This window comes from Sciurus carolinensis, chromosome 13 (assembly GCF_902686445.1).
Source record: "Sciurus carolinensis chromosome 13, mSciCar1.2, whole genome shotgun sequence".
Lineage (NCBI taxonomy): Eukaryota > Metazoa > Chordata > Mammalia > Rodentia > Sciuridae > Sciurus > Sciurus carolinensis.
In genome coordinates, this window is record NC_062225.1 from 836,704 (window position 1) to 849,059 (window position 12,356).

Sequence of the window (12,356 nt, forward strand, 5' to 3'; positions counted from 1 at the left end):
ATAATTCTCTCCAGCAGCCGCGTCGGGCACCCACTTCTGAGTGCTGCCAGCCTGCAGGGCCGTGGCCAGGCCTGCGTGGCCCTCCCAGGGTTGGCTGGAAAGCCTCGGAGCCGGGTCACTCCTCCGGTCCTTCCAGAGTGCTTGCTGGGCTGGTTTGCACTTGGTGCGACTGATTTAAAGTTTCCTTTCTTGTCTCCTAACGGCAGCGGCAGCGGGAGGGGAGGGAGCAGGCGTCGGGCAGGCCGCGGAGCAGAACCGCTGACCCGGTCATGGCGGATTCGCCTGGCAGCGGCCTGGAGGGGCCTGGCAGGACCCAGCCTGCGATCATCCGTTTTCCATTAACTCTTGGAACGCTCGCCTCCCTGGTTAGGATGGTGAGGAGGACGAGGTTGATTTTAAGATCCAGAATGTCGGGGCTGGAAGGGACCTCGGAATCTCCTCGTCCAGGCATTTTAAAACTCATTCTGCAAAGGAGTCCGACCCTGGGGTGCAGGCGAGGAAACCAAGGCCTGGAAATGAGCGTGATGTGTCCCGGGCCTGGTGGCTGTTTGCTGAGTCAGGTGCCCCAACCTGCACCCCAGCCGAGGGTGCCAGGCACGGCTCCTTCCCACGCAGCGCCAGGCCTGGGGACGCCCTCCTGCCCCGCGCAGGTGGGGTCCTCCGAGAGCCCCACGAGAACTGGCTCCGAGGGGCCCTCACACGGCACAGCCTGTGGGGCACTGGCACCAGGTCCAGCTGCTTCGGGGGGGTGGCCTGAGGACACGTGTCCGGTGGAAGCCCAGTTGCGTGGCGGAGGCCCCGACAGGAAGCAAACCGCATTTCGCACTGGGTGTCTGAGGGGTCTTTAGGGAGGGCGTTTGCAAAGGTGTGGGCAGGGGTCCCGGACACCAGCAAGGCAAGCCGGGCAGGCGTGGTTAGACAGTGGCCGCCTGACCAGGGCTGCCCTGGGTCACTGCAGGAGGGCAGCAGGGGTAACTCTCCCACCTCTGTCCTCCAGCCCTGTCCCCAGGGCTCTCACCCAGAACCCAAACCAGAGCCGGGCCGGGGATGGCATGCGGCCACAGCCGGCACCGTCTCTAAGACGGAGGGCAGTGGCTCACGCCCTGCAGGCTGGGGAGTCCGAGCTGAGGGCTGGCCTCCTGGCAGATCCACAAGGGCAGGAGAGAGGGGCAGGGAGAGGCAGGGAGCGCTGCGCTGGGCACCTCGCCCGGTCCTGACAGCGCCCAACACCTCGGTCACGTCAAGTGCCAATGAAAGGGAAGCCACAGCAGGGGGGCCGCAAGTCCCCAGCAGGGCCTCGCCCCGCGCAGCAGGGTCGCCCCAGCCTCCCAAGCACCCCGAGTTCTCGGGGCCCAAGGGGGTGGAGCGGGGGACGTGAGAGGAGGCGGAAACCAGGCCACAGCCGTTCAAACAGGGACGCGGCTCGGCCTGTCCTCCCGGAAGCCCTGGCTCTCGGAGGCCGGTAATGCAGGGAGAGGACCCGGCTGCCCCACTGCAGCATAGCCTCCCTCCTCCTCCTCCTCCTCCTCCTGCTCCTCCTCCTCCTCCGAGTTGCACGGGCCCTGCCCGAGGGACAGCCACCTGGGTGACAGTCACCTGAGTGACACCAGCCACCCCAGTGACACCAGCCACCCCAGTGACACCAGCCACCCCAGTGACACCAGCTACCCTAGTGACACCACCTACCCCAAGGACACCAGCCACCCCAGTGACAGCCACCCCAGTGACACAAGCCACCTGAGTGACACCAGCCACCCCTGTGACACCAGCCACCCAAGTGACATCAGCTACCCTAGTGACACCAGCCACCCAAGTGACATCAGCCACCCCAGGGACACCAGCCACCCCAGTGACACCAGCCACCCCAGTGACAGCCACCCCAGTGACACAAGCCACCTGAGTGACACCAGCCACCCCTGTGACACCAGCCACCCCAGTGACACAAGCCACCTGAGTGACACCAGCCACCCCAGTGACACAAGCCACCTCAGTGAACACCAGCCACCCGAGTGACATCAGCTACCCTAGTGACACCAGCCACCCGAGTGACATCAGCCACCCCAGTGACACCAGCCACCCCAGTGACACAAGCCACCTCAGTGAACACCAGCCACCCGAGTGACACCAGCCACCCCAGTGACACCAGCCACCCCAGTGACAGTCACCCCAGTGACACCAGCCACCCCAGTGACACCAGCCACCCCAGTGACACCAGCCACCCCAGTGACAGTCACCCCAGTGACACCAGCCACCCTAGTGATACCAGCCACCCCAGTGACAGCCACCCCAATGACACCAGCCACCCCAGTGACACCGACACCAGCTGTCCAGAGCAGGGCAGCTCTGGGTCAGGGCATGGTCCCCAGGACACCACCCCCACTGCCCAGGGCACGGTCCCCAGGAGACCACCCCCACTGCCCGCGTTTGCGGGGTCCCCGCCCCTCACTCTGGTCAGCTGGCCGCGCTGTCTCCACCTCCTCCGGTTCTGTCTGCCAGAGGACTCGGAGCTCAGGGAAGTGCGGGTGGCCTCAGTGCATCAGAGGACAGGAGGGAGGCCGAGCAGAGGCCAGGTCCTGAGCCAGGCACCGCCTCCAGCTGCCGGGGGCGAGGTCGAGAAGGGCCGGCCACCCGCCACAGGCTGTGTCACATGGTGAGCCCACCCCTCGTCTCAGGACTGCAGCCCCCACCCTGAGAGTGCCCGGGCCGCCACGACCCCCTTGTGCATACGAACTCGGGAGAGGTCCCGGGTCCTCCGTGAGTAAGGGGACCCAGGACAAAGGCCAGACTGTGCCGCTTGCCCGGCTATCCAGGCTGACACCATCCGGAGCAGCCTGGCCAGGGGTCCTCGTCCCAGGCTGCAGAGTTCTTCCTAGTGACAGCCAGGTGCACGTGGCACCTTTGGGGCAGTGTTCGGGACCAGCAGGAGCACTGAGCCAGCGAGTCCCGCGGACCCCGCACAGAGGGGGACGAGAAGGCAGAGGAGAGCAGGTCATCCTCACTCATTACCAACCCAGGGCCTGGGGGTTTAACGAAAGGAAACAGCCAGGTGCAGTGGCGGACACCTGTGATCCCAGCCACCCGGGAGGTTGAGGCCGGACCATCCGGAGTTCAAAGCCAGCCTCAGCCACAGCAAGGTGCTAAGCAACTCAGTGAAACCCTGTCTCTAAATAGAACACAAAATAGGGCTGGGGATGCGGCTCAGTGGTTCAGTGCCCCTGGGTTCGATCCCCAGTGCCTCCCCCACAGTAAAAAGGAAACGAAATCTTATTACCTAGTTATAACAATGGCCCTGCTGTTTCCAAGCGCCCACTTCTCGGCAGACATGAGAGCCGCCCATTTTAGCTCCAGTCCTCAAACCACATGCCCTGTGGATATCGCTGCCCACTGTGTGTCTCTGAATTCTCACAACCCACACTCAGAATGGACACAGGGTCAACCGACCCCTCACCTGCCCCCAGCACCTGCTGGCCTGTAGGGGATGCACCCTAATGGCGGCTGCACCCTCGTGACAACCTCTTCCTCATACGTGGCACTGCCTGATCCACCAACAGTTTACCTGGACTTCTTTGTATGCCACTCTCCCCCGGAAACTGAAAAATGTGTTCTTACCCAGCAACTCCCTGATTGGCCTGCTCATCCCCACCCCCTACTGTCTGGGATTGGTTAGCTGCAGTTCCGTGAAGGTGATCAGCTCGTGCCTGCCATTTAGTCCTATGGGACTCTCTCCCTCGTGGATTCCCCGTGCCTTGCTGACCTTTAAGCTGAGTGGTTCCCACCCAGCCCCCACCCTACATAAAAGCTGTGTAACTCCCTCAATAAACGAGTTCCTGCTGTGCTTCGTACGCTGACAGACCTCCCAGCTCTGGTGGGTTTCCATTGCTGCCGACACTCATCATCCTGCTCGGCCCCATATTCTCCTCAGGCGGGCCCTGTGGAGATACATTGGACCTTGTTGCTCGACAGGGAGCAACAACTGGTGCCCCGTGTGAGGATCACGAAGTCGCCGACAGGTCAATCGGACTGCGGGTGAGCGTACTCCCGTAAGATATGGGACAGTCCAGTTCCAAGTCTGACCCCTCCCTTGACTCCCTTAGGATCCTCCTTAGAAGTGGAGGATTAGAGATCTCAGATAGCCAGGCATTTCAGACCTGGAAGGCTCTCACTAAGGCAGCCCCTTGGCCACCTGAAGCAAACTTGTTTGGGAAACATGGGACAGAATTGAACAACTTCTCTGTAAGGCACAAGTTAATAAGGGAGATATCCCCCCTCTCAGGGGCTTTCCCCATTATTGCAGCCCTTAAAAGCTGTTTCCCACCGCGTCCTATCTGCAACCCAGATAAAGATAGGGGCCTCCCCAAAGGTGTTGGCTCTCCAAAGGACAGTTCTGAGGTCCTTCCACGCAAGGGTCAAGAGAAACTATCACAAGAGACAGAAACAGGCCCCCCTCTTGATCCCCTTGACGCAGCTCCATGGCCACCTAGGGAGGGAACACCCGTGTCCTTGAAGCCGTCCTCCCCCAAGTCCACTCCCTCTTCTCACCCTTTCCGGGCTTCTTCAGCCCCTCCTCCACCCTATCTGGATACAAAACTTATCTTGAGCACAGGGTCACTCCCTGCCCCTGCCTGGCCTTGCTGAAGCCTGCATTGGAATGTAAACTGCAGCAGTCTCAGCGGGGGAGCAACCTGAGACTTAAACTCCTGGGCTGCTACACAGAACTAACTCATTTTCCAGGATTCTTGTTTTGTCTTGTTTTTCTTTAATGCTGTATTTTTGAGCTCATGGCTTTTTTTTGATCAGTTCTATTTTTATCCAACTCTACAGTTATTTTTGAACATCTGTTACATTGCAATGGAGATTCACCTATAAAGTTACAAGGCCTTTGATTTTGTGTTATTTGTATGTCGTGCTGTCCGATGTCATGTTTTGTCTGTATCAAAACTGAGCGCTCCTAAAATTAAAATTTAAAAATGGATCCAAATATTTTTAATTCACGTGATTTAAAAAGGTTCAATTTAAATTGGGTAAACTAATAAAAGTGAAATGTCTTTAGAAATAACTTGCAAGTCTCTAGGTGGTCAAACTAATGAAATATTGATGTTAATAAAATGTCTAATATCAATTATTTCTAGAACTTTTCTTCAACAAGAAAAAGATGACAAATACTGTTCAGGACACTTTTCTAATATCTTACTAAAAACAAGGTTACTAAGAGTTATGTCCTAACAGGTACAATTCTATATACAAAGGGTTCTAAAGGTTTCAACTGTGTTTCAGTTAGAGTACTATAAACAACAAAGTATTTTATCTTGTTAAAATGGTGTAATTTATCTAAATTCAGAAATTTCATAAGGGTTGTTTCAGAATGTGAACAAAAAGGGGTCAACACATAGGAAAGAGAAAATAAAAGGCTCTAAAAATAGAACTATATTTAGTGAAGAAGAAAATCTTTCTGGATAAGAAAGTGTTATATAATGAAATACATGAGGGTCTAAGTAAGTGCTAAGAAAGTCTGTAAGTAAAGGGCAAATGTCAACAAGTTTGCATGTAACTAAGTTGGTTACAAGTATGTAAGACAATCAGTTAAAGCTGTTTAAGGTTTTTCTTAAAGTCAAATACTACTATACTGATATAAACCAAAGTTTAATTTGTATGTTAAATTGACAAGGATTTCTTACAGACATTAATTTACTCTTAACATTATATCTGTTAAGTTTCATTCTTTAGGACAATTAGTCTTGAAAATTGAGGTTTAAAAACTAAATTGGGTAATATAAAAGTGTCAAGGTAATTGTGAAATGGTCACTCTTTGTATATTAAATGTGTTCATATTTTCCAGGTATACAAGTTTTAAAGCAGGGAATTTATCAAGCTGCTATTCTCCAAACTAATCTTGTCTGTAATGGTAATTATAAACAGTAAATTTTATTGGGGATTTATTTCTATCATTTAATATTCTATTATAGAAGCTGTTATCAATAGGGTGTATGCAAAATTTGTTACTTTTCCCACCAAGATTGTTTTTACTTGAGGCTGATCCTTCCTTTCTCACGGTGTTCTCAGATGGGGGAAAAAGAGGAGCAGCAATAGTTATTTTTCCACCTTATATGCAGGGTGACGAAACCCCCAGGACATTAGTCCATGACATCCAAGGTTCAGCACACTTCAAAGAGCTCTATGCAATCGTTCTGGCATTAAGTGAGATACAAGAGCCTTTCAACCTGTTCACTGATAGCCTCTATGCTGCCAATCTGCTCCCTAACCTCCCCTGGTCATACATTAAGCTTGATGATAATCCCATCACCCCTTTAATGATCCAGGCAAGAAACCTATTAAAGTTGAGGACTAAACCTATATTCCTGCAGCACCTCCGGGGGCACCAATGCCTCCCAGGTATTTTATCTCGAGGCAATACAATTGCTGACTCCTTAGCATCTTCTCTGCAAAGCTATTCTTTTCAAGAGGAGGCTACCTCCTTTCATGAGCTCACTCATGTTAATTGGTGGGGCTTACACCACAGGTATCCCCAGGTCCCTATTAAGGAGCTAAAACGAATCACCTGGACCTGTAAATCTTGTTCGCCTTTTCTACAAGTACCTCCTTTGCAAGAAGCTGGAGTCAATCCCCGTGGGTTAACACCTAACCATCTGTGGCAAACAGATGTCACCCATTATGCTCCTTTTGGAAAGCTCAAATATGTCTTTGTAACCATTGATACTTTCTCACATACCTGCTGGGCCACAGCCCATGCCGGAGAAAAGACAAGACATGCTATCAATCATTTGCTACAATGTTTTGCAGTCCTCAGCCTAACTAAACAACTCAAAACTGACAATGGCCCTTGTTTCACCAGTAAATCATTCTCCACATTTGTAGAATGCTGGGGTATCCAGCATAATACCCTACAATCCACTGGTCAAGCAATTGTTGAACGACAAAACAGAACCCTAAAGACCCAGCTATTAAAACAAAAAGGGGGAGTATCATCCCCCCATGATCAATTAAGCATGGCACTATGCACTCTAAATATTTTAAATTTTTCCAAAAACGATCATCTCTCCCCTTTCCAGAAGCATTGGGCAACTGCAGTAAAATATCACAACATCAAAGTCCAATGGAAAGACCCTCTCACAGGGGCCTGGAGAGGTCCTGACCCTCTCATAACTGTTGGAAGGGGATTCGGATGTGTATTTCCTACTGGTGAGGACAAGCCCATTTGGGTCCCTGCAAAAAATATTAAATATCACCCCCCTCCAAATGATGCCCTCTCCTCACAAAATGATAATACTGACCCAAGGAGCTCCGCCTCTTGAGGTATGGTATTCTCTTGTCTTTAACAGGTATGAAAAGACCTTGTTGGACTCTTTGCCTCATCATCACCTGATTGTTCATCATCTCCCTGTTGGTGTTCATTAGTGCCACCATCATCCAAGCTTTCTTGGAGCACCTGGAGCTGTACCATAAGTATCAAAACCATACTAAACCCTAAGTCCCTCTGCTTACCATGGGATCTTTAGTAGCCCTTTGCTTCCTAACTGTAAGTACTATACTAGTTCAAGGAAACCCCCACCTCCCATGGAACCAAACCTGGATGGTCATCAACGTGGAAACCGGCGAAATAGCCAATGTCACCTCCTCAAATTTAGCCCCTCTAGGAACTTGGCTCCCTGACCTCCTTGTGGACTTGTGTGACTTTGTGGGGAATACATGGGACCCTTCAGATCAGGAACCCTTCCCAGGGTATGGGTGTTTAACTCCCAGGGGTTGCAGTAATACCAGAAGCCTAGGGTTCTATGTCTGCCCCGCTCACTCGAGAGACAGAAAGCAAATTGCCAAGTGTGGAGGCCCTGAAAGTGCCTACTGTAAAGCATGGGGTTGTGAATCTTCTGGGTGGATCCCGTGGACACCTCCCATCACTGGAGACCTAATCTCAATGGAAAGGGGTGGAAACATACAAGAAGTGGGACGAGGTTACTGCCAACAGAACGGTAAAAGGGTGAACTGTGGGCCATGTTATAACAAAGACCAATTAGGATATTCTGCCTTCCCAGTAGCTACCCCAGGGGGACGCTGCAACCCATTAGTCATAAAGTTCACCCCCATGGGAAAAAAGGCAAACTGGGAGGCTGGAAAAACCTGGGGACTAAGGTTTTACCACAGTGGGTATAATCCTGGACTAATCTTCACAATTAAGTTAGTCCAGAAACCCCTGAGCAAAACAGCATTGGGCCCCAACCACGTACTTAACCTGAGCAGACAATCTGTTCAGCAAGCTAGTACCCCAAAACCAAGCCTAACACATTTCTCAACCACATCTCCTAGCACCAAGACCTTGCTACTGAAGCCTACCACTCTCCCAACGGGAACCCTCGAGGACCCCCTAGTAGCTCTTCTAGAGCAATCCTACTTAGTCCTAAACAGCTCTAATCCCAATATAACTAAATCCTGTTGGCTGTGTTATGATACAGCCCCACCATATTATGAAGGCATAGCAACTCTAGGAAACTATCCCTCTTCCCACAACTCTAACAAATGTCGCTGGCAATCAAAGGTTCCCTAACCTTACAACAAGTCACTGGACAAGGGCTCTGTATAGGCTATATCCCTGCATCTCATCAATCTTTATGCAAGCAAACTGTGACACTAAGCAACTCAAGTCAGTATCTAATCCCCCAGCAGGACACTTGGTGGGCCTGTTCTACAGGACTCACACCATGTGCCCATACAGAAGTGATCAATAACTCCCATGGCTTTTGTGTGCTTCTTAGGTTAGTTCCCAGGCTATTATATCACTCAGATGAGGACTTCTATCTACGACTAAGAGGAAGCCCCCCCTAGGACTAAGAGGGAACCTCTTATGACCCTAACCCTAAGCATGATTCTGGGTATGGGACTCGTAGGAGCTGGAACAGGAACAGCTTCCTTGATAACTCAGAACCAACATTACTCTGATTTAAGAGCAGCTATTGATCTAGATATTGAGAAGCTAGAAAACTCCATTTCCCACCTTCAAGAATCCCTCACTTCCCTAGCTGAAGTAGTAATGCAAAACAGGAGGGAATTAGATTTAATTTTCCTACAGCAAGGAGGATTATGTGTAGCCCTAGGTGAAGAATGTTGCTTTTATGTTGACCATTCAGGCCTAGTTAAAGAATCTATGACTAAAGTTAGAGAAGCACTAGCCAAACGGAAGGAGGAGCGAGAAGCACAGCAAGGCTGGTTTGAATCATGGTTTAATTCCTCCCCTTGGTTAACCACCTTGATTTCTACCTTACTGGGGCCACTTATCATTTTATTCTTACTCTTAACCTTTGGCCCCTGCGTTCTAAATAGGCTAATAGCTTTTATCAAGGACCGTGTAAGCACAGTTCAACTAATGATGTTGAGGCAACAATACGTGAGAGCACCAGCCTCAGAGGATGGATATGCACAAAACCCAAATGAGCATGATTCCTCTTTATGAACAACATGTTAACAAGGTAGCTACTAAAGCGGGAGCCAAAATTGCTGGACTAGGCACCTCTCTTACCTTATATAATAAACCTTCACAACAATTAATAAATGATATGCAATAAGTAGCTGGTGCAATCTTAGACCTCCAGGCACAATTAGATTCCCTTGCAGCAGTAGTCCTACAACTTAGGAGAGGGTTTAATTTACTAACTGCCAGGGAAGGAGGGATATACTTGTTTCTTCAGGAGGAATGCTGCTGTTATGCCAATCGGTCCAGAATTGTCCATGACAAGATCAAGCAACTGCAAGAAAATCTGAAAAAATGGTGTACCGAGCTTCAATCTAGCTTCTTCTGGACGAGCTTACATGGCTGGCTCCCTTACTTACTTCCCTTGCTTGGTCCCCTTTTCCTTCTCCTTATAGCACCTACCTTTGGCCCCTACATTTTCAATAAGGTCATACAGTTCATACAGAAACGTTTGAAGGCAGTACAATTAATAAATGTTCAAGTACAATACCAATGGCTAGCCACTGGTTATGAGGAGGCATATAATGATAATGCAAGGTTAACCCCCGGAGACCCCTTGAGACAATGACGGGTAAGATCCCAGGTGCACTGGGACAACCTAAGACAGGCTCTTGATGTGGCTCCCCTCCCCCCTGAGCTGTTGAGGCGCTGTGGAGTATTCAGAGACGGGTAAGATCTCTAAAGAGGAGACAACCTAAGACAGAAGCTCCACCTTCCAACTGGCTCCAGGGGGGAGCTAATAAAACTAAAAGGGGGAATTGTAGGGGACGCACCCTAATGGTGGCTGCACCCTCGTGACAACCTCTTCCTCATACGTGGCACTGCCTGATCCACCAACAGTTTACCCGGACTTCTTTGTACTGCCACTCTCCCCCGGAAACTGAAAAATGTGTTCTTACCCAGCAACTCCCTGATTGGCCTGCTCATCTCCACTCCCTACTGTCTGGGATTGGTTAGCTGCAGTTCCGTGAAGGTGATCAGCTCGTGCCTGCCATTTAGTCCTATGGGACTCTCTCCCTCGTGGATTCCCCGTGCCTTGCTGACCTTTAAGCTGAGTGGTTCCCACCCAGCCCCCACCCTACATAAAAGCTGTGTAACTCCCTCAATAAACGAGTTCCTGCTGTGCTTCGTGCGCTGACAGACCTCCCAGCTCTGGTGGGTTTCCATTGCCGCTGACACTCATCATCCTGCTCGGCCCCATATTCTCCTCAGGTGAGCCCTGCGGAGATACATCGGACCTTGTTGCTCAACAGGGAGCAACACTGGCCGAATCCTGGTTTCCAAGTCATGTGATCACGATGACTCCAGATGGTCCTGCGGGGCTCACCATGGCGCCCACGGGTCTGCACCTGGCTGCGCACTGTTGACCCACGCGCTTCACATGGTGGGTGGGCCCGCTGACCCCACTCCCTTCCAACAGCACCCTCCGCAGAAACCTCCACCCCACTGACAGACCTGCCAGAGGCGTCCTTGGGGCTCAAGAGGGAAGAAAGCAGGAGTGGGAGGGAGGCTGCGAGGGCAACAGGCCAACGGGGCAGTGGGCTCAGCAGGGCCGCTCCCTTTTCCCAGCCACAGCCTGGACCCAGGCTGCACCCGCCAGCAACCCGGCCAGCAGCCTGGGTCTGTGGCCCAGGGAGCTAGGTGCCGAAGGCCTGGAGGTGGAGGCTGGCTCAGGAGATCACGGGGCCTGCTGGCCCGGGGAGCTGGGTGCCGAAGGCCTGGAGGTGGAGGCTGGCTCAGGAGATCACGGGGCCTGCTGGCCCGGGTGGTACCTGAGAAGCAATCATTCGCAGGCCCGAGTCCCGTGCTTACGGTGTCTGTGTTCACAGGATGCGGAGGCGGTGGGAGGCCAGGGAACAGGGTTGCTCAAGGCAGCCTCGGGCCCTTTGGTGGGGCGACAGGAGCCCTGACGGGAGTTGGCAGCAGGGTCCGCAGCCAGGACCCTGGGGCCGAGGTCCAGGCCCTGGACACGCAGCACAGCCCAGCTCCATGAGGAACAAGTCCCCTCTCCCCACCGGGGCTCGGTCCCCCTGCCGCCCCACGCCCAGTCACACACCATGGGGCCCGCGGGGAGGGCAGGCCTGAGCCGTGTCCCTGGCTCCGTCGAACACTAGAGGCGAAGGTCAGTCATCTGGTCAGCCTGGTAGAACTGGCTCCAGAAAATCTGATTTAGAAATAAGAGCGTCGCTGGTGCTGATCTCCTGGCCACTGCGTAGCTAGTGCCTGGCACAGCTCCTCCAAGAGACGGGGGCCGGGCTCCCCAAGAACGTGGGCCAGAGGGGGAAGGGAGCTGTGGGACTGGCTGGCTTCTCCCTCGAGGAACCGCGTCCTCGGTGAGAAGCTCGTGGGACCAGGGTGGCCACTGCCGGCTCTGGCTGTCCAGGCTGGGGCCCTCGGAGGAGCTCAGGGGTCTCGGGGGCAGGAGAGTGTGGCTACCCTCGGCGGCCTTGATACCGCATCTCCTAGCAGACAGGAGACCCAGAACGGGGTGCCGGCAGGGAGGGCGTGCAGAAGGGACCTAGAGACCTGTGAAAAGACACGGCCGAGGGACCCGGGGCGGGAGGACGCTCGGGGTCTGCAGCACTCCGGACTCAAGCTCCAGCCGAGAGAAGACAGCCACCCCCAGGAGCAGGGGCGGCCCCAGAAACCACCCCCAAGCCTCCTCCAGCGCCTCCCCGGCATGCGGAGGGGCCTGCGGACACCACCCCAGACAGCAGGGCAGGGCCGGGGGGGAGCAGGAGGGTCTGCCCGAAGCCCTGCGGCAGGTCTCTTCCACGTGTAGTAAGAACAGAGCTGCAGGTCAGAGCCCTGAGCAAACAGCCCTGATGCTGAGGGTGCAGCTAGAGCAGAGAGTTGAGTGATAAAAGGTGGGACTACC